General features: G+C 40.8%; 1 protein-coding gene across 2 annotated transcripts in view; it reads right to left on the bottom strand.

Moving 5' to 3' along the window:
- The window catches only part of hdac5 (histone deacetylase 5), a 144,493-nt gene that overhangs the window by 121,286 nt on the left and 4,044 nt on the right, over positions 1-19,163 (bottom strand). Inside the window, exon 1 of one of the 2 annotated variants that reach the window (XM_037537859.1) lies at positions 2,780-2,796. The exons of the other annotated variant lie outside the window; for it this stretch is intronic. The gene's annotated coding sequence lies outside the window, so the exon portion shown is untranslated. Of the gene's footprint in view, positions 1-2,779; positions 2,797-19,163 lie in introns of those variants that run through there. 2 annotated transcript variants of the gene reach the window in all.

Genomic DNA, 19,163 nt, shown 5'->3' with positions numbered 1-19,163 from the left:
TTTTTCTACAAATTTCAGTCAATTTTAACATATTGTTTAAAAAAAAAATTAAAGCAAATATTATTAAATGTCTTTTTTTCAAATCTTAAATTTAGGCATATAAGCAATAATTCTGCATTAAAATGTGTAGAAGCATATTCTCTTGTTGAAAACCATCTCACTTAAGAAAATCAACAAAACTTGTCATTTTACCTGAGGTGCCCAAACTTTCGCATACAGATTTAAATACATTTGCTTGTATATGAAGTGAGAAAGCTGAAAACTCATCAAAAGATCTCAGAACTGATCTGTTGGACTGTCTTTACTTCATAAACCCAAAAAACATGTAAGACCTTCGCGATCATGTGCTTACCTGATTAACTGTCACATCAATAACTGTGATGAATGATTTAATGTTTGTGCGAATTGTAGTCAAATCAATATTAATAAACCTTCCTTGATATCTGCCTCTTTATGACTGGTTAAATTCAAACTGACAAATCAATCAGGTCACTAGCGCTGTACTTTCCACAATCAAAAGCCTTGCATCCCTTACTTTACTGATCGTCTGTTGCTATTAGGCCGATGAGCGGTGAGAAACGATGAGCGTCTGCAAAGACTCAGATGTAAAAACAGGCAGATTATGTAGACAGTGCTGCACTGATGTGATGCTAGAAGAATTGAAGTGCTCTGATGCTGATTCCCCTCATTTAGTGCAGAACATCACAATACGTTCCCGCCAGCACTGCCAGATCTACCATATGCATGATCTGGGTAACTGCCCACAAAAGTGCACATTTTAAATTATTTTCAGGGTCTGTTCACACATTTTCTGCTCTCACTGGCATAACTGACCGATTCAGACAAAGCCTTAGATGAGGAGTTAACTTAGGTTCAATTTACAACCAACTGGACTTCATCAAAACCATCCTAAGACTTATTCAGCAACAGGTTATTATGAGTATGTTCATGGGGATGAGGCACCACAGGTCTATTGCGCATGGGCACCAAAGGATCCTAATCTGGCTCTGCCCAGCAGTGACTTGAACCAAGCATTGATCGAAAGCGACAACTGGAATTTTTCCGGTGTTCCTAGGAACTGTGCTCTTCAAATAGTCTTACCATACGACATATTTATAGGTAGTAGCTCCACGCATAAAACTGTAGGTAGCATATGTTGATATTCTGATCAGACAATGTTAACAGCACTGAAATGTTTAGGCAGGATATTGTAATAGCCTAAATCTCCCTATCAGACCATTTTAACAGCATTGAAATACATAGGCAGGATATTGTAATAGCCTAAATCTCCCTATCAGACCATTTTAACAGCATTGAAATACATAGGCAGGATATTGTAATAGCCTAAATCTCCCTATCAGACCATTTTAACAGCATTGAAATACACAGGCAGGATATTGTAATAGCCTAAATCTCCCTATCAGACCATTTTAACAGCATTGAAATACATAGGCAGGATATTGTAATAGCCTAAATCTCCCTATCAGACCATTTTAACAGCATTGAAATACATAGGCAGGATATTGTAATAGCCTAAATCTCCCTATCAGACCATTTTAACAGCATTGAAATACATAGGCAGGATATTGTAATAGCCTAAATCACTCTATCAGACAACGCTACCAGTATTGAAATGTATAGGTAGGATATTGTAGCCAAATCTTCTTATGAGGGGTAGTAGGAATACTAAGCCGAGTCTGTACTGAATTAACGTTGAAAACACAATAAAATGTTTGAAACACAAAGTTACTCTACTATTCTAGTGATATGCCCATGCTTGGTCGGACCACTCAATAGTTAGGACTCTTCGGTCTGCAACATACAAGGTATACAAAGTCTTAAAGTACAAAGCTTAAATGACCAAACTTGCTGATTAGCCTTCTTGCTTCCTAGCAATGTTTACTTAGAAACTAACTTTGGTTGTACTGTCGCAATGATAAACTACTCTGTTGTACACACACACACACACACACACACACACACACACGTCTACAGTTACACAGAATTATGCGCAGTGTCAGACGTGGCTTGCACAAAACACTAACTAATAAAATAATGCTAAAACACCAGAATTGTCATATTTAGCAGTTAAACAAACCCATGATGTGTCTTCATGAATGCATTTACTGCTATTTCCTCAACCCAACACATCAAAGACAACATTTTGCTAGTTGCAGTATAATATGATTGTGAAATCTAAAGACTGGGGGAAAAGTCTGCAGACAGCTTAAAGAGGAAGTCACGTTTGGCTATTTTGTTCATGTCAGATGGTGCTGCGTCACACCAGAGGTTTGAAAAAAACCCACAGGAAAACACGTACCAGTGACGTCTTTGGGCACGTTTCAAAGAGAGAGAGAGGACTCGGCTCCCAAGAATCACTGCAGCGGCATAGCATGCATGGTCTGTACACTTCAATTCACCAGCTCAACCCCTTCAAACTCCCAAACAGTCGACCCCACCGAGAACCCAGTTATTGGAGCGGACTGTCCGACAGTCTAGGGATTTGGTAGAGGCGCAATATGAAACGTTTGATTCTGAAATGAGCAGAAGACCAGATAATATTTAACCAATATTCCCTGAAAAGATGACAGAAGAGAGACAACAGAGACAGGGGGCTTGGCTAAAGTACAATATCAACGTATACATGAAAAATGCATTTCCCCTCAGAGTATTTCAGTAGCTTTGCTGCAATGTTATTGCTATTGTAATGTTATACTGCTATAGCAATAATGTTACTATAATGTCAGCTACTAGTTATGACCAGTTATAGAAAGCTTACCTCAGCTCTCAGTTTTCCCCTTTTGGTAGTGTTTCTGCCAATTGTGCTCACAGAAAGAATAAACTCCAGGCTGGATCTGATGTTCAAAAGGTCCAAACTAAATCCTTGAAATCCTCGGCTTGAAGTCGTCTGAACACTGTTCTTGTTATATCTAATGATGTGTTTTTGGTGTTTTTGTCGCAGTTCAGTTATTTATAGCAGCCAAACACTTGCTAGCGCTTTCACAGTCTTTCAGCAGCGTGTGATAGAGACTTTTATTCCGGCACATTCTTCACCAACACAAGGCAGCATGCTGACTGACTCAGAGTATGTTTAATCAGTTTTATAGAAAATACACTCCTTTACCAAAAGTAGTGATGCTGAACTTGAGGCAGAATGAGGGGGCTTTGCCATGCCATGCGGTGCTGATATAGTCACGCCCCCCACTAAGCTGAAATAGATGAACTCTGGGAGATATAGGAATAAAATCTGGGAATTCTGGAATAAAATAATTAAATATCTCTCAAGTACGCTGCAAAATGTCATGATGGTTATTATGTTATGATGTGCATACAGATCAAGACTATTCCACAGTGTAACTGGTCCCCTTTAAGTAACTGCAATCCTCTCAAACAAGTGCAGTCAGTGGGCTCTAATGTATTTACATTATTATTACTGCAGTCATGCCATATGTTGGTGTAGGCTAGGGGTCTTTTACTGCCCTGTTGCAGCTCCACAGCAGAATTAGACGTTTAAGTAAAAGCAAAATAATCTTCCTTTGCGGTAAAATAAAGCTCTGCTGGTCATTCTAACACAGTTTTAACAATAAATGGTCTTAAACTTTGGAGTTAATGCGTTACTAATTTATCCTTTAACCCTTAAGGTTGGTGCGCAGACTGCTGGTCACCACAGACAACAAATCTGGCTTAGCTAGTAACTGACGAAAAGGCAAAGAGAAAGATTTAAGATGAACATCGATCATTTGGAGACTCCAGCTGGTTTCCTGATACGTTTAATCTGCCATGAGAAACTGTCAAACACTAAAACGTCATGAAGCTGAAGTCAGCTTCTCATTCGCCAGCTTCTTGTTCGAATTTTCCCATCCCACCTTAAATGGTGCCGGAGTTACATTCTGAAGCCTGAGGCAGCATTTAGGGTCGAAGGGGAAAATCTGAACAAGAAGCTGGAGAATGAGAAGCTGATTTCAGCCTCTTAACAAATCGAATGTTGAGAGACATCTTACAAGAAACGTGAGGAAAAGTTTCCTGTCCGAGATGCGAGAAAAGGGGCTACAGCTGAGCTGAAGCTTAGCCTCTTATGCTCCAGGGTATATTTTGGTTTGTCCATCTGAATTTGCATGACCAAATCTTAAGGCAAATTATTCAGTAACTGCATGAAACAAATGTAAATTTTGATTTAATTTACTTATTTTTGTAAAAGCTGCCCTCAAATTAACAGCAAATGGTCACATGGTCATTTTATGGTCATACACGTATTGCTATATGCTTACAATTTACTGCTGAAAGCCAAAAATCGTAGACACTCTTTATTTTTTTTTAATAAAAATTATTTTTACAGAGCAGATCACTGAAGAAATGCCATCTGTTTATAGTTTATAGCCCAGATTTGTGGAAAAATGGGTCGATGAAAGTAGACTTTTTTCAGTAGACGAAAAATTGTGAGTTCAGCTTCTATTATAAGGGTTTAAAATTACATTACCCTATCTATTTGATTGGAGAGAAGACAGCTCAAGACACCCACTTTTTGAACGCAGCTTGCGAAATATGAAAGTTATGAAGAATACGACCAAGTGCGTTTTGGAACCACCGGTGGTTTCAAGGACCTTAAGAGGCTACAGCAGAGCAAAGTCTGCATTTTTGGGGGTTACATCAATAAAATACACATTAAATGTTGTGGCTCCCAAGCTGGTTTGATATTTGTTGAAAGGACAAAATGCTTCTATTGTCGTTCCATCTGTGTACAAGTACACAGTGGAGCGAATTCACCGTTCCATGGTGCAACATGGAAGAAAATAACACAGCACAGACAAAGTGCAAACGTGCAGATGTAAGTGCGCAAGCATTAAACTAGAAACAATATGATGAATACAATAAATAAAACAGACATTAGACACGGTAAACAGACAAGACAGTGCAGTGTTTGGGTTGCCAACCTCCGGTACAGGCCATATAACTGCATATTCACTCCACTATACTAATGGCCTGCTAACTGAACAACTGATAGTGTTTGAGATGGATTACATACACATAAAACTGCACAATCTAACTGCTTATAAGTGAACATTCTGTAAGGCACGTGCATGAAACACTTCATAATAATGTGATTGCATAGCTGACATAAAAACGAATGGAACATATAACAAAAACATTACACTGACTTGAGCAGAGCTCATAAACACAATATTATGGCAAGATGGAAAAATGATTAAAATGATGAGTATTTTTAAGCATTTTCATTTTATCTCATGAGCCATGTCCATAATTATACACGCTTCTTGGTATGATGCATATGTTTACTCACTGAGTGGCCTTCCTCTGTGCTCCCTACAAACAAGGTATGACGCAAACATGGAATTATAGTGGGTAAGCCTGCCTGGGTAGACCTCAGAACAGGCCATGTTTAAGATTAACAGCATGTTATATGGGTCGAAACTCCCCAGCTGAGCCATGAACCATTAAGAGCCCCAAGCTCTTAATGCTTCACTTTCTATGGCCACTTTCACATTACAGGGCCGAGGCACCAAACTGTTTGGCCAACACGGGAATTTGGAGCTTTCCAATCAGATTTGAGCCACTTTCATTTGTGCTCATAGAAAGCAGACATATCCGTTACGTTGCCATGCTACCACAAGAGCAGTCGTCTTTTTTTTTTATATATCCTGGACTGTGCATTCGTTGTCGTCAGCCCGATAGCTAATGATGATAAAGTCTGTGTCCACGCAGGAGTTTGTTCACCCTACAAGATAAGTGAACTGTCAAGTAGGGTTGCACAATATGGACAAAAGCATTGACTACAATACACAACAACTACTGTGGAATATTTTCATTATCAACGATCTCATATCACATATCTCTGATCACATTTATTGTTGTGATTACATCGATTACTCTCATTTGTTCACTATTCATGAAACTTGAAATGCTAAAAGGTAATAAAAACATCACTGTAAACAATTACCGTAAGAGCAAGCAGCATAAAATGCTGCTTAAGGGCACGAGGTGATCCTGCCCAATCTGGCAACCCTAACCAGGTTGGTGAGTCTGTTGAACATTTCAGTTATGAGCAGCATAATGGGAAGAGCTTTTGGACGACTCACTTTTTTGTCAATTTGACCCCATTTAATGTTTAACGTCTCTAAAGAGACGATCGGGATCGTTTTTTGCTGCAAATTTAATGACTTTTCTTAATTTAATGTGGACAACTTGGTAAACAAAAGTAACGTGATGATATGTTAATATGTGTCCTGAGTGCTCTGTGTTTCTGTTTGAGTTGTATTAAAAATAAGAAATGTTAACATTTTACACACATTTGTTTCGGTTGCTTTGGTTATTATTACGGTCGCTATAATATTCCCTCTGCTTTAGGGCCCTGACCCACAATAGCCATACCTGTAGTAGCGTGAGAACCACTGATTGTTCACATGACGTGGGGGAGGAGAAACTTACTTCCCACAAGAACTTTGATATTTCCCGGAAGTTTAAACTGCTGGGGTCAATTCAACCCCAGATAACAGGAGGATGAAGATGTTTGCCAATGCGCCATCTCCTCTTACTTGAATACCGAATTAAGTCTGAGTGCATATTTCTAACAAAGTAAGCACGGAGGACAGCCACAGTCCGGGGCCAATTCAGAATTGAAGCAAGAAGTTTTATGGCCCTCTAAAAAAAATAAAAGTTTTACGATCAGAGCTCCAGCAGCGTATGCGTGTGTTCACACGTTTCCTGGAAAGCACCAAGCAGGCCTGCCACTTCACTTTAAGCCTGAGCGCTGATTTAATGGAGACCTAAAGGACCCCTCTGTCCCTCTCTATATTTCTCCCTCTTGCACCTTCATTTTTACTCTCTTTGCTGCTCTATCAGCCTCTCTCCTTCCATTTCGCACTCTTTTTCGCTCTCTCGCTCTGCAGTGGGCCATCCTGGCTCGGTGCCAGAGCCCATCTCTGATCAGCGTTTAATGCTCTTAAATGGGACGGGCCATCTGGGGCCAGCTTCAACACTAGCTGGCTGGCCAGCATGCAGGTCACTTGGGCTGCACGATATGAACAAAATGCTAGTATTGTAAATATCTTGCTGCACAGCGTGATCGTAATACACCTCACAATGTATTAAAGGGCCCATGTATAACATGTTTCTTATCTTTTGAGGTCTACTTATGACATTTGTATGGTTTGTTCACATAATTCATTTTTACATGACTTTTCTCTTCTGGCCTTTGAATTAAACAGGATGTTTTTGTTTCTGTGCTTTGAAGACCAAATATATATAGGCTGAATATGCAGATACAAGAAAGCATGCTAGTTTTTGTGACATCACAAAAGAACAGAACTCAAATGGACCCATAATGGACTGTATGGAGAAGGGAGTGAACAGTAGACTAGCTTGAATTATTTTGACCAAAATACCAAACTTTTTTTGTAAATTAGGATCGCGTTGATGGCCAAAATAAAATTCTATGGTTATTTTCAAATGTAAATATCCCCAAAAAGCTCTGTTGTCTTTTCCACTACCGCGGAAAAAATCTCAAGTAATAAGTTTGTGTTTTCTGTATATTTTCTATTAATAATTAGAAAATGTGAAGCACTGAAAGGAAGCAAACAGTTGTGAGGTCAGAGATTTACATCCCTGATTCTTAACCTTCTGTTAGTTGAGAGAAAAGCAGCGGCCGCATTAATCAGTGTCTGTTCATGTCCTGTGTGATATACGATGACAAGCTATGATGTAGCAGGAAAGACTGCAGTTTCTTCTGCTGGTGGACTGGATGACTCAGCCAAGCCGGACCCAGATGGCTCAAATAAGGAACAATTGGCGTGTTATGTATGACAGTACCAAAATACTAACAGAGCAGAAGCCCTTCTTCTTCATCTGCAGAAATGTGTAAAATACTGCTGGAGGTATTACAGAACTGCTGACTACATCAGGAATTTGGAAGTTGTTTCTTCTTCCCCAACTTGAGCATTTAGATAGCCGTCTTGCATGTCTTAGCTTTCACATTCTGTGCAATTCTTCCGTTATCAAAGCTGGGCTGGGAAATTATCAAGATATGAAATTCCCGTCTTCTGCTGATTAAAATCCCTTAGATAGTATCATGACCGTGTTTCAAACTGCCAGTTTTTTTTCTCACTGGTTAGTCAGGTCTTGTCACATGACAACGCCCAACTAATATTAAATATATAGCAAAAACTAGAGCACATTTAAACCATAGAAATAAAAGTGCATCATCAATAACACTATCACATGTTATCAAAGTCAAAAAATTTGATAGCATTGTCTTGCAAACACTAAGAAGCTTTATAGCGTGTGACATTTCTAAACCAATACGACGCCTCATGAACACGGAGCTCAAAGTAAAGAAAAAGTGATGCTAGCTCACAGACATGAGGAATATATTGGGAAAAACACACTATTTTTCCACATAAACAAGTGTGTCATTAAAGCTAAAGGGATCACACAGAATACTGAAATTTTTAAAGTCATGTTAAATTTTTTTAAATTATTAAGCCCAAATTATTAAGATGATCTCACTGTACATTCTCATTATGAGATCAGATCCAGCCCTGCAAAAAACTACTGCTCTTCTGTAAACACCTGATCATTTGATCTAATTACACTCACATGCTGTCTCCTTGATTTATGCATTAAATATAATCCAGTCATGGCGATCGCATCATAACCAAACGGATCATAAACAAATCACAACAGCGCATTTACACTTTTTAAATGCAGTTTCTGCATCCGGTCAGGTATGTAGGGTTGCTTAACAGCCACAACTTCTAAAGAAACCGTCTAAAAGAAAATATGGGACAGGAATCCACAGCCAGGTGAACTGAAGGTAGAAAGATGTAAATTATGGCAAATTCTTTTGACCGATAACCGTTCATACTTGACAGTTACCACTAAACAGCAAGCAGAAAATGGGTGTGACCAATCAAATTATCTGTTTGGGTCTGGTTCTGAACTCTGATTGGCTGAGCTGAAGCTGTTATAAAAACACACATCGACTAAATTCTGCATTAATGCAATGAGATTAAGCGTTCCATGTATAGAGTATGGTGGCAAGTATATGTTCACGATAATGGGGGCAGTCATGAGCCGGCCCTGTAACCGGAAGGTCGCCGGTTTGATCCCCAGAGCTGACAGTACATGACTGAGGTGTCCTTGAGCAAGGCACCTCACCCCCAACTTCTCCCCGGGCGCCGTGGATAGGGCTGCCCACTGCTCCGGGCAAGTGTGCTCACTGCCCTCTAGTGTGTGTGTGCTCACTGGTGTGTATGTGGTGTTTCACTTCACGGATGGGTTAAATGCGGAGGTGAAATTTCCTCGTTGTGGGACTAATAAGGGTCACTTAATCTTAATCTTAATATAACCAAAAAAAATTTTTTAAATCACAAAATAACTGGAATACAATGATGAGCTTCTAAAGTTCTATTTATTACTCATACCTAGTCTAGGCCTAGTTGATATGAATATGCCAGGACCTGCCATGTAGATCAAACCCACAGATAAGGGTACCTTAGTAGCTCTCAAAAGCTGTCGTCGTCCACCACGTCCTTCAATTTTGCACAAACGTGTGATTTCCTCACACCGCAATGGACCACAATTTCTCAGGGAGAACATGAACGATCTGTCTTATCGCTTGCAGATGTATGCTTTAGATGTGGTACATCACTGCAGGTGTGCTATCATCAGTTGATGTTTTGGTATCCAGTTTATAACTATTCAATTAATATTAAAATATTGTGCAGCCCTAATGGAAATGGATATGTGACGCTGTCCATGTAAGAACCACGCAACATCCCTGTACACTGTTCACATAACCACGGCAGCCCTGAGCATCACGCAGGCGGCGTTCAGCAGCTGAGCAGTGGAAAGCCGGTCCCAGGAATAATGGGATGTCTTGTAGGCGGTTATTTAAAACGTTTACCCGCTACCGAGTGATGGCTGGAGGGCCTGAGGGTGCATTATCCTAATGACGTGCGAGCTGGGATTAAAATAGCACAACACTTCGGAGCACTGCTGCTCTCTGACCTCACTCTGCGTGGCAGGAGGCCGGGGAGGTGAGACAGAGCGGCTCTGGGGAATAAGTGGGCCAGGCGATCACGGCACAAAGGGAGGGCCGTCCCTCAAGAACCAGGTGACCGTTGCTAGGCAACCCAGGAAGCGGTCCATTGCGTCAGTCTCCTGAGATGTGATGGAGAGAGACTTGTTCAGCTTGACCATGGAGTAGCGCTAAGCAAGCTCAACTAAAAATAAAGCTTCTCTGACTGAGAACGCTCTCGTGCTAATGATGGCATGCAACTGACCATTTGGTTTGAACTTCTAAACCACTGACTGAGTCAATAGCAGATATTAATTACACTGCCTGGCAAAAGGTTGCTTGCCTTCTTTTATCACTTTAAGAAGAATTACCTGCAAACGCTTTGTTAACACGAATGAATGGAGTATTTTGCAAATAATGTGCTTTATTTTTAAAACTAAAATACTGAGCCATATAAGTGCAATAAGTTTAGCTCAGTGTTGTGTTTTTGTGTTAGATCAATATTAATGTTGTTTTGCTTTAGCCAGTGTGTAAAGCATCTTACAACCCATTTTGTTTGGCGAATGGTATTGGGTTAATTTCTGGCTGATTCCAGGTTGTTTAGCTGTTCTTCTCTCTCAGCTGCCGACTGAAAAGCTGCTCAGCGGTGATGACATTTTGGGAATTTAGTGTCGTCTCATCTTCAGGGTCTGTGCAAATCAGCTGTCGGTCAAATGCGATCTTAAAACTATCCATTTTCTGTTTGTGCGCAAAGTAAGAGGTTAAAAACGTTCAAATGACTTGAGCGTCTCCTATAGCTGTCAAACTCGTTGCTTAGCAACGGCGTCTTAGTGGAGTGGTACAGTCTGTGAAAAACCTGTGATGTTATGGCAAAACATCAGAGCGGTTAGAACACTTCTCCACCAATCAGCATGCATGGCTGGAACTAACTGGTGTATAAAAGGAAATATACAAACATAACAAATGCATACTTGAATATCTGAATTATTTGTGCCTGGCCTACTATTGAGCTGAGCCTCTACATTTACTTGTTTCAACTGTTGTTGAGAACTTTAAAGACGCTTTCCCAAATGGCGAGTAACAAGTAACTTGCATTAGTGCTTCATCAATGATGTATGAATAAGACACATGAAATCAGCTGAGTTTTAGCCAGAAGCAGCCCAGGCACAAGAGTTTCTGACTGGAGTGACACTTGTTTTTGTTTTTTCCACCCAATCTCCCCCAGTCACACAATGCTAACTAGCTGGGAGGGTGAAGGTTGGCACATGCCTGCTCCAAGTCATGTAAAGCACCAGTGCATTTTCTCAAGCTGCTGCTAACTCAGGACAGCTCAGTGCAAGAGAAAACTAAACGCCAATTCTGTGATCTAGCATCACGCTGAGCGATGAGGGAGGAGGGAGGTCCATTCTAGCCACCTACAGTGAGTAAGGTCAGTTATGCTCTCCTGGACTACCAGCCATGGATGGCTGTGGCATCACCAGAGATCAAACCTATGCAGCAAATATAAGCTACTGCCGTTCCTGTTTAATCTTTAAATCTTCTCTAATTCTAATTTAACTCGAGAAAGCTTCATAATTAGCTAACCCTGGTGTGTTGAATCTGTCAGACAGAGGACGAACACCCTAAACAGTGTAGTGCTGTGGCCCTGCATCATACATTTCATTCATTATTAGTCATCTTAGTACTGTGTGCTTAAACAGTCCGGTGCCCAAAGCCCCGTGTGTGGCAGCACTGCAGATGGAATACTGTGTCTTCATTATGTCCTGGAGTACGGCAGGTATGGCAAGAGCCCAAGCACACTCAGGGGAAAGTGTCCTCCGCCAGTCCTCTAAAGTCTCAGCTGGGAGACGAGTCTGCTGCGGCACAAACCCCTGCACTGCCCTGCATCGCACTGCACCGCCGTCACACCCAGTGCACACCACTGCATCCTAAACGACTTCCTAGAAGAGCCAGCACACAAAGCTTGTCTCGCTCTAAACTATGCTGTCAGTGATGAAGCTCTACTGAAAATCTAGTTCAGAAATAGCTTAAATAAGCATCCAACTGATTTTCTACATAGGTAAATCTTTAAATGGTTAAGCCAATCAGGGTGGTTTGATGTGAAATGCTCCATCTTCGATTCCCTGGCTGGGTGACCGGGGTCCTGTCTGTGTGGATCTTACATGTCCGTGGGTTTCCTCCCACAGTTCAAAGACAAGCGGTCACGCCAACTGGACATGCTAAATTGCCCCTAGGTGTGAATGTGTGTGTGATTTTATGCGTCTGTGTGTCTGCCCTGAGAAGGAACGTCTACCCTGCAACCCAGAAGGATAAGCGGCTTAGACTGCGTGACTAATAGCATGCATACAAATTTAGTAGGGCTGTGACACTAACCGCAATGCCACAGTCATATGAGCTATACCGCAGGGCTGAGCTCATTATCGTTGCACGCTTTTTAAAATATACACTTCTTTTTTTTGTTGGTGGTAGATTTTAATTGCAAGTGCTTACAGTGAATACATTTCTCTCTCTCTCTGTATTGCCTATACTGTTGATGCTAGCTGGATGGCATTATTTGATTCAACAACAGTCAAGAAGTTTCTAAGTCAAATGTTCTGTAGCCAATTTGGTCATGTTTTCTCTTTGAGCCAGGTACAAGGGGCAGCCGGGAATCTGGACGAGACAATGTGCCGTATTTGTAGGAAAAAAATATCTGTCTTATGAGTAAATACATCTAATCTAAGATCACATCTTACATTTAATCATCCTGCGTTTTGGCCAGACTTAGCAGCAGCACTCTTGCCTCAGGAGGAGGTACAACAAAAGGAGTGAAGTACCAGTTTTCTATTCATTTTCAAGATTTTCTGGCTTGTTAAGACTACATGTTTTGCAGTGTCACCACATGGTAGCTTCATTAGTTTCTGTCCTTTTTTAAACCAACATCTTCCATCCCTGGAGTTAATAAAGCAGTTTATTTTCTTGTATATATATTCCTGCCTCATTTTGAAAAGTATTCTCAAGAATGTATCTAATTTTAAGCCCTATGGTACTGAATCAAGATAGTAAAGATATTGTATTATTTACATGTTTTCCTGGGCTTCAAACTTGCACAATCACTCTCATTTCAAGGAGATTTGCACCAAATGAGGTCTTAAGAAAATGTTTATAAGAAGATTCCTTTCAGCTATTTGTTTGCTAATTTTAGATTATTATTATTATTATTATGCCATCAGATCAATTTAGTCTTACTTAAATCTAGTCATAATGGCCTCTTACATCACAATGATGAGTTTGCTTGATTCTAGTACCCGTTTTTTTGACACTGAAACCACTCTGAATGACTTTGTTGACGTCATCTGAACTATTCACAAATTTTGAAATTTCCCCTTTAATCATAAATTAATGGGCTGGCAAAAAAAAAATCTCAAACTTGCACAATTCTCCCCTTTTCTCAAATATAGTTGAACAGCTAAGATAACTGGGGTATGAAGTGTGCTTGTTTAACTTAGCAGTGGTGCTATGAGGCTATGAAATTGCACAAAAGTATGCTGCATGGCTAAAAACATCTTGAAGCCTGAATTTTTGTCATTCGTGCTTATTTTTATAGATAACGGAATGTCACAAGGTGTCTGAAACCACATAAGCAAGTCTATTTGAGAATAACAAGCACCTCAGTTTGAGGCAAGCGTGTCATGCAGTTTGTAAGGATGCTAATAGATAAGGTTTAAGCTTTTATGGCTTGTTAGCAGCATTAGTCTTGTAGTACCAGTGCAAATCAAAAAAATTAACTGCTGGCACCAATCATGTCTTGGCTGATTGAGTGCATATGTGAAACTGTGTAAATATTGCTTTTTACTGCATAAAGATTACATTATTACCCATTAAATATATATCAGTGGTGAGTCTACCTGCATCAGTTCAGGACACTCCGTTAAAACAAACTGACCGCTCATACGTCGGCATCCGCCCCAAACAGCCTGCAGAAACAGTCTGAACTGACTGGGTAAGAGGTGACAGACACTGGAACATGAAGTAAGACAACACAAGACGTCTAGACAGGAGGAAAACAGAGAAAGGTCTGATATGAACTCACATCCCTCATAATTACAGTGTAATCCGTGGTAAGGCTGCACAATCCATCACAGTGTAATCCAAATCGTGACTCTGGCCTCTGTGATTAGGGTAGTTAATCGCAGAAGGCCGCAAATTAATGGACTGCATTTAGCAGTATGCCCGCTGCATTATAATCAAGTATGCCTAGTTAAAAATAACTTGCATGTCAAATGAGGGCACAGACAACCCACAGGAATGCTCACTGTGGCTGTGTACATTGCACACTTCAAAGATTTCCTATTGAATGCTTTGTGTTCTGACAAATCACACTAGGCCACACAGCCTAACAAATTAAACGGAAACGACTGTTAATGGCAATTAATCAATCACAGTATCACAAAAACACCTTTTATCATTTTCTATCTGTGGTGTGAGAACTGTAGCCATATCAGCATTTGGAGCTCATGTCTCCACAAATTAATCTCACACATTAATCAACACACACGTTTTCCTCAAATTTGTCGTTGTTATGCTACTAACTATGCCTTAAGCCTCAAACACTGAATACAAAGCAGAGCAGTTATGTGACTGATTTATGTTCTGAATATCTGATCTTCAGCCGCTTGACCTGCATGCCCACTTATGACTCAGTCGCTTGCTGTTCTAAGCATTCCAGGTTCAATACGCTGCTCAAGGACTTGTTGCAGTTCTCTGTTGTTTTCAGCACAACCTGCAGCCTCCTTTCACTCAATGCACATAGTGGCTTCTTCCTGCGTATATTAGCCTCTAGAGTTCCGCATAGCTGACGATTCCCAAACTCTAAGCAATCAAACCTCATAAGTCTCAAGACCAAAATCCAAGCACCAAAGCCCCCCACACACTAGGTGACCCCTTGAACTGCGAGGACAAAAGCCTCCTAAAGTCTAAAGGGCCAAAACCTTCTATAGTCTGGGAGCCAAAGTCTCCTAAACTCTAAGGGCCAAAGTCTCTAAACTCTGAAAGCCAAAGATCATTAAGCCAAACCACCTAAACTTGACACCCAAATCCTTGTAAACTCTGAGGGCCAAAGCCTCTTAAACTTTGAGGGCTGAGCCTTCTAAACTCTGAGGGTAAGAGCCTCCTAACTTCTTAGGAACAAAACCTCAGAAACTCTGAGGGCTAAAACCTTCTAAACGCTGAGGCAGCGGTCACTAATAGGTGGACCGCGGTCTGAGTCCGGACCCGGATGCTGTCCTATGGGGAGCTGGAGCTATGCAAGTTAGACATTATGATGTTCCGGACCTTTGCTTGAGGAAATTTTCATTAATGAATTTTAAATAAAGACCCCTACTCTGAAGACCAAAGCCTCCTAAATTCTCTGAGCTAAAACTATCTAATGTACAAGGGCAAAAACCTCTGACAGTCTGAGGACCAAAGCCTCTGAAGCTCTGAGGCCTAAAACCTCTTAACCTCTGAGGCCTAAAACCTACTAAACTCTGGGAGCCAAAATCTACTAAAGTGTCCATGTCAAAACCTCCTCAACTCTCAGTGACAAAGCCCCTAAATTCTAAGGAACAAAACCTGAAACTCTGTCAACTAAAGCCTCCCAAACTCTCACAGCCAAATATTACTAAACTCTGAGGACCAAATCCTTCTTAACAAAGACTCCCAAACTCAGAGGAACAAACACAAAGGGCTCTGGAATACCGATGGTCAAAGTCTCACAAACTGTAAAGACTAAACTCTCCCAAAAACCCAAGGCTAATGACTCCCAAACTCAGAGGGCTTTAGTCTCCCAAACACTGAGCACCACTGCCTCACAAGCACTGAAAGACAAAGACTCACAAAATCTGAGGAACAATGACTCCCAAACTCTAAAGATCGAAAATCTCCAAATACTGAGAAACAAAGTCTTCCAAAGAGGACCAACACCTCACAAACTCTAAGGAACAAAGACTTCCCAATTCTAAAGGCTATTTTTGATATTTGAACATCCACAGTGGTTGTCAAACAGATATCCAGGTAACTGTGAAGAAAAATACAATACCTAATATTAATGTATGATAACATACAAACATGGTAAAAAATCCCCAACTATAAGAAACAAAAACCAAGGGCCAAAGGTTCACCACTATGAGGAATTCCAAGGTGTAGGGTGAAGGAACCGTGGGTGACATTTTTCAAGACATATTACCCATAAATTATACCTAAACAAACCCCTGGCTACAACCTAATGGTAGCACTAAACATAATCACAGACAAAAACAGCTTTTAAAAACCTGCCTCATGGGGTATGTTTACATTCTCTCAAAGGCCTGTAGAGACACTGCATGAACAGAGAAGCAGGGCATGAGAGGGCAGAGGTCATGCATACCATGCTGCCAAGGGAACATCTGCTTTTCAAACTGTAATGCTCTAAAATACCTCAAATTTTCCTCCACTCTTCTGCATTCTTCATTCCTCTCTCACCCATCTCCCTCTCTCTGAACAAACTAAGGAACCCAGTCTGAAGCCTGCAACCACAATCTGCAGCCAGACAACAATGCTACAACAGCAGGCAACACCACACAGCATGCTGTAAAAAAAGCATGACTCAAAATTAAGTCTCAGATTTTCAACAGAGGATTTTCAATCTGCACAGAATACATTCAGAGCAGATTAACTTGGCAGGATAATGCTCGTGAGAAACCGGGCATAAGCACTCAAAGAGGTCATCTTGGAGACAAAGGCGCGTGTGACGAGCTAGTAAAAGAGGTTGGACGAGTTCTTATGACGCACACACAATGGACCGAGTTCAGGGAAAGCAGGTCCAAGTGACTGGCAGCCATAAACTTGCAAATACTTCACATTTACTACAAACACGTGCGACTTAGGTTCCTAGAAAAAGTCGACCAAGGTCCATTCCCTTAAACCAAGACGAAGCCAGCCACAAAATCCAAGAGTTTGAGGTCAGTATGACCCCAAGGCTCATATTCTGATGAAGGCTAGCAGACCTTGCAATTTAAACTACATTAAAACTACAGTCAATAAGGTTATTGGCATGAACAGTCCCATTGCTGTCCTACGACTAACACCAACACAAGAGCATGGCAAACATATCCTTTGTACGTTTTAGTAGGTGTGTTGTGTATTTATCCATCTTAGTATTTAAAACTGCGGACTCACCTTTTAAAATGTGGTAACATACTAAAAGATTTATTTCAGCGTTTAACTGTTAGCTCTGGGCTACTTGTAGCTTGTCCAAAAGAGTACAGCCGAGTTCCACCCTTGTGTCAATCTGCGTTTGTGTCATGGCAAAGCAAACTGATCCTCCTTATCTCGCATCCACACAATCAAAGTGCACCCTGCGGTTTACAGTAGGCTACGCAGGGAAATCCTTGCCCTGCGTGACCCCTTTCTTTCTATCTCTTTCTGTTGCGCTCTCTGCCCTCCTTCGCTCCCATGATGCTCCTTTAGAGCCACTTGTTTAACAATCATCAAAGTGATATAAGCTCGTTTTGCAAAGCACCTGTATGTTTAAGACTAAAATGCACACAGTGCAACACAAAGTCTGAGGTGGTTTTGTACTTATCCCAAAGGGGTGCGATGAATTTTATTCCCATTCTTGGGAAATCACAGAAATTATTCATTCACTCCTCTCCTGCATCTCCCAACAGAACAGAACAGTACTAAGCTCATCCTGAAGGGTACCTGGGGCCTACAGTACTCAGAGACTTAAACTGAATTATTTCGTTTCCAGTCAAAACAGCCACTAAATATTAGCTATTCATTTTTCGGGGCATATTTCTGAGGAAATAAGATACAACACATCATCTACTTACAACATGAAGAAGAAATTAAAACAAAAAACAGGAGTTTCCAAATGGAACTTTTTAACCCTCGTGTGGTGTTCGTGTTTTCCACTGTTACTCAGTGGTCTGGTGAGCCCACCACATTATTGTTTTTCAAATCAATCCAGCCATAACAATATATGTAAAAACACCAGATGTTTAAAATATCGCAAGTGGCCTGTGTAGGGTTCTCGTCTAGCAGCTGTAGCCAGTCAGCAGCCTGTTCATGTTACAAACACATACATACACACACACACACACACACACACACACATTAGCAGCAGGCAAGTTACACAGCAAGGGTTCACCCCAACACCACACATGTAATATAAATGTGTAGGGGGTGTTTACACTGTGACGTCCTGAAAATGTGTTATTTTATATGTTCTTCACAGAAAATGAGCCAAAGCCAACTAACCCGAGGTTGAAATGATAATAAATCACTTCATTTTTTTCTTTAGGTAAGCATTGAAAATGGGTCCCACAGACCCACACACAGAAAATGTGACTCCTAACCACCATGGAAGACCTGGCAGACCATCAATACTTTGACCATCAGATAACCATTACTTAAAGCTTTCACCTTTGAAAAAGAGGAGAAAATCACGCTTCACTCTTAATTCAGATGTGAAAAAATCCACAGATGTTTCTGTCCATCCTTCCACTGTGAGACAACAACTTATTACTGAGAAAAGGCAACAGGCAAAAACGAAGAAAATTAGCTAATTAAACAAAGAAGCTGCGGGTGTTCTCAGAATAATGGACTGGCTGCTCCAGAGTCCCAGACTTCAACATCGCTGAATGTGTTTGGGAGATCTCGAATTTTGAGAAGCAGAAAATACAACCAACTTCTAAGACTGATTGACTTGATTGGTCACTGACTTATGCACAGCACTGCACATATGAGAGGATCTGCCACCACATCTGTAATGATGTTATAATAAACAGAACATTACCAAAATAAATGCATTTACAAAGGAAAGGTGCTATTGATCTGTGAACTTTTACAGATGCAGACAAAGGTCCTTCTTTTACAACAGATGGCTGAGGTTAACACATTTAAGCATCAGGGGGCTTTCCAGGAAGCATCTAATGGTATAGAGCAGTTAGCAAACAGGACTAAGACAGATGGCGCTGTGCCAAGTGGCTCTTAAACACCCGATCTGGGGCCAGTTTTGCTTCGTCTCCTAAGGTCCTGAATAGGATTTGGGGGGGTTGGGGGGCAGGTCTAACATCAGCACTAGAGGGAACATGCTGGAACAAGACATTCAGTACAAATGAACATCCTA

This window comes from Pygocentrus nattereri, chromosome 1 (genome assembly GCF_015220715.1).
Source record: "Pygocentrus nattereri isolate fPygNat1 chromosome 1, fPygNat1.pri, whole genome shotgun sequence".
Classification (NCBI taxonomy): domain Eukaryota; kingdom Metazoa; phylum Chordata; class Actinopteri; order Characiformes; family Serrasalmidae; genus Pygocentrus; species Pygocentrus nattereri.
The sequence above is the reverse complement of the archived record's forward strand: the minus strand, read 5'-3'. Positions and strand labels throughout refer to the sequence as shown.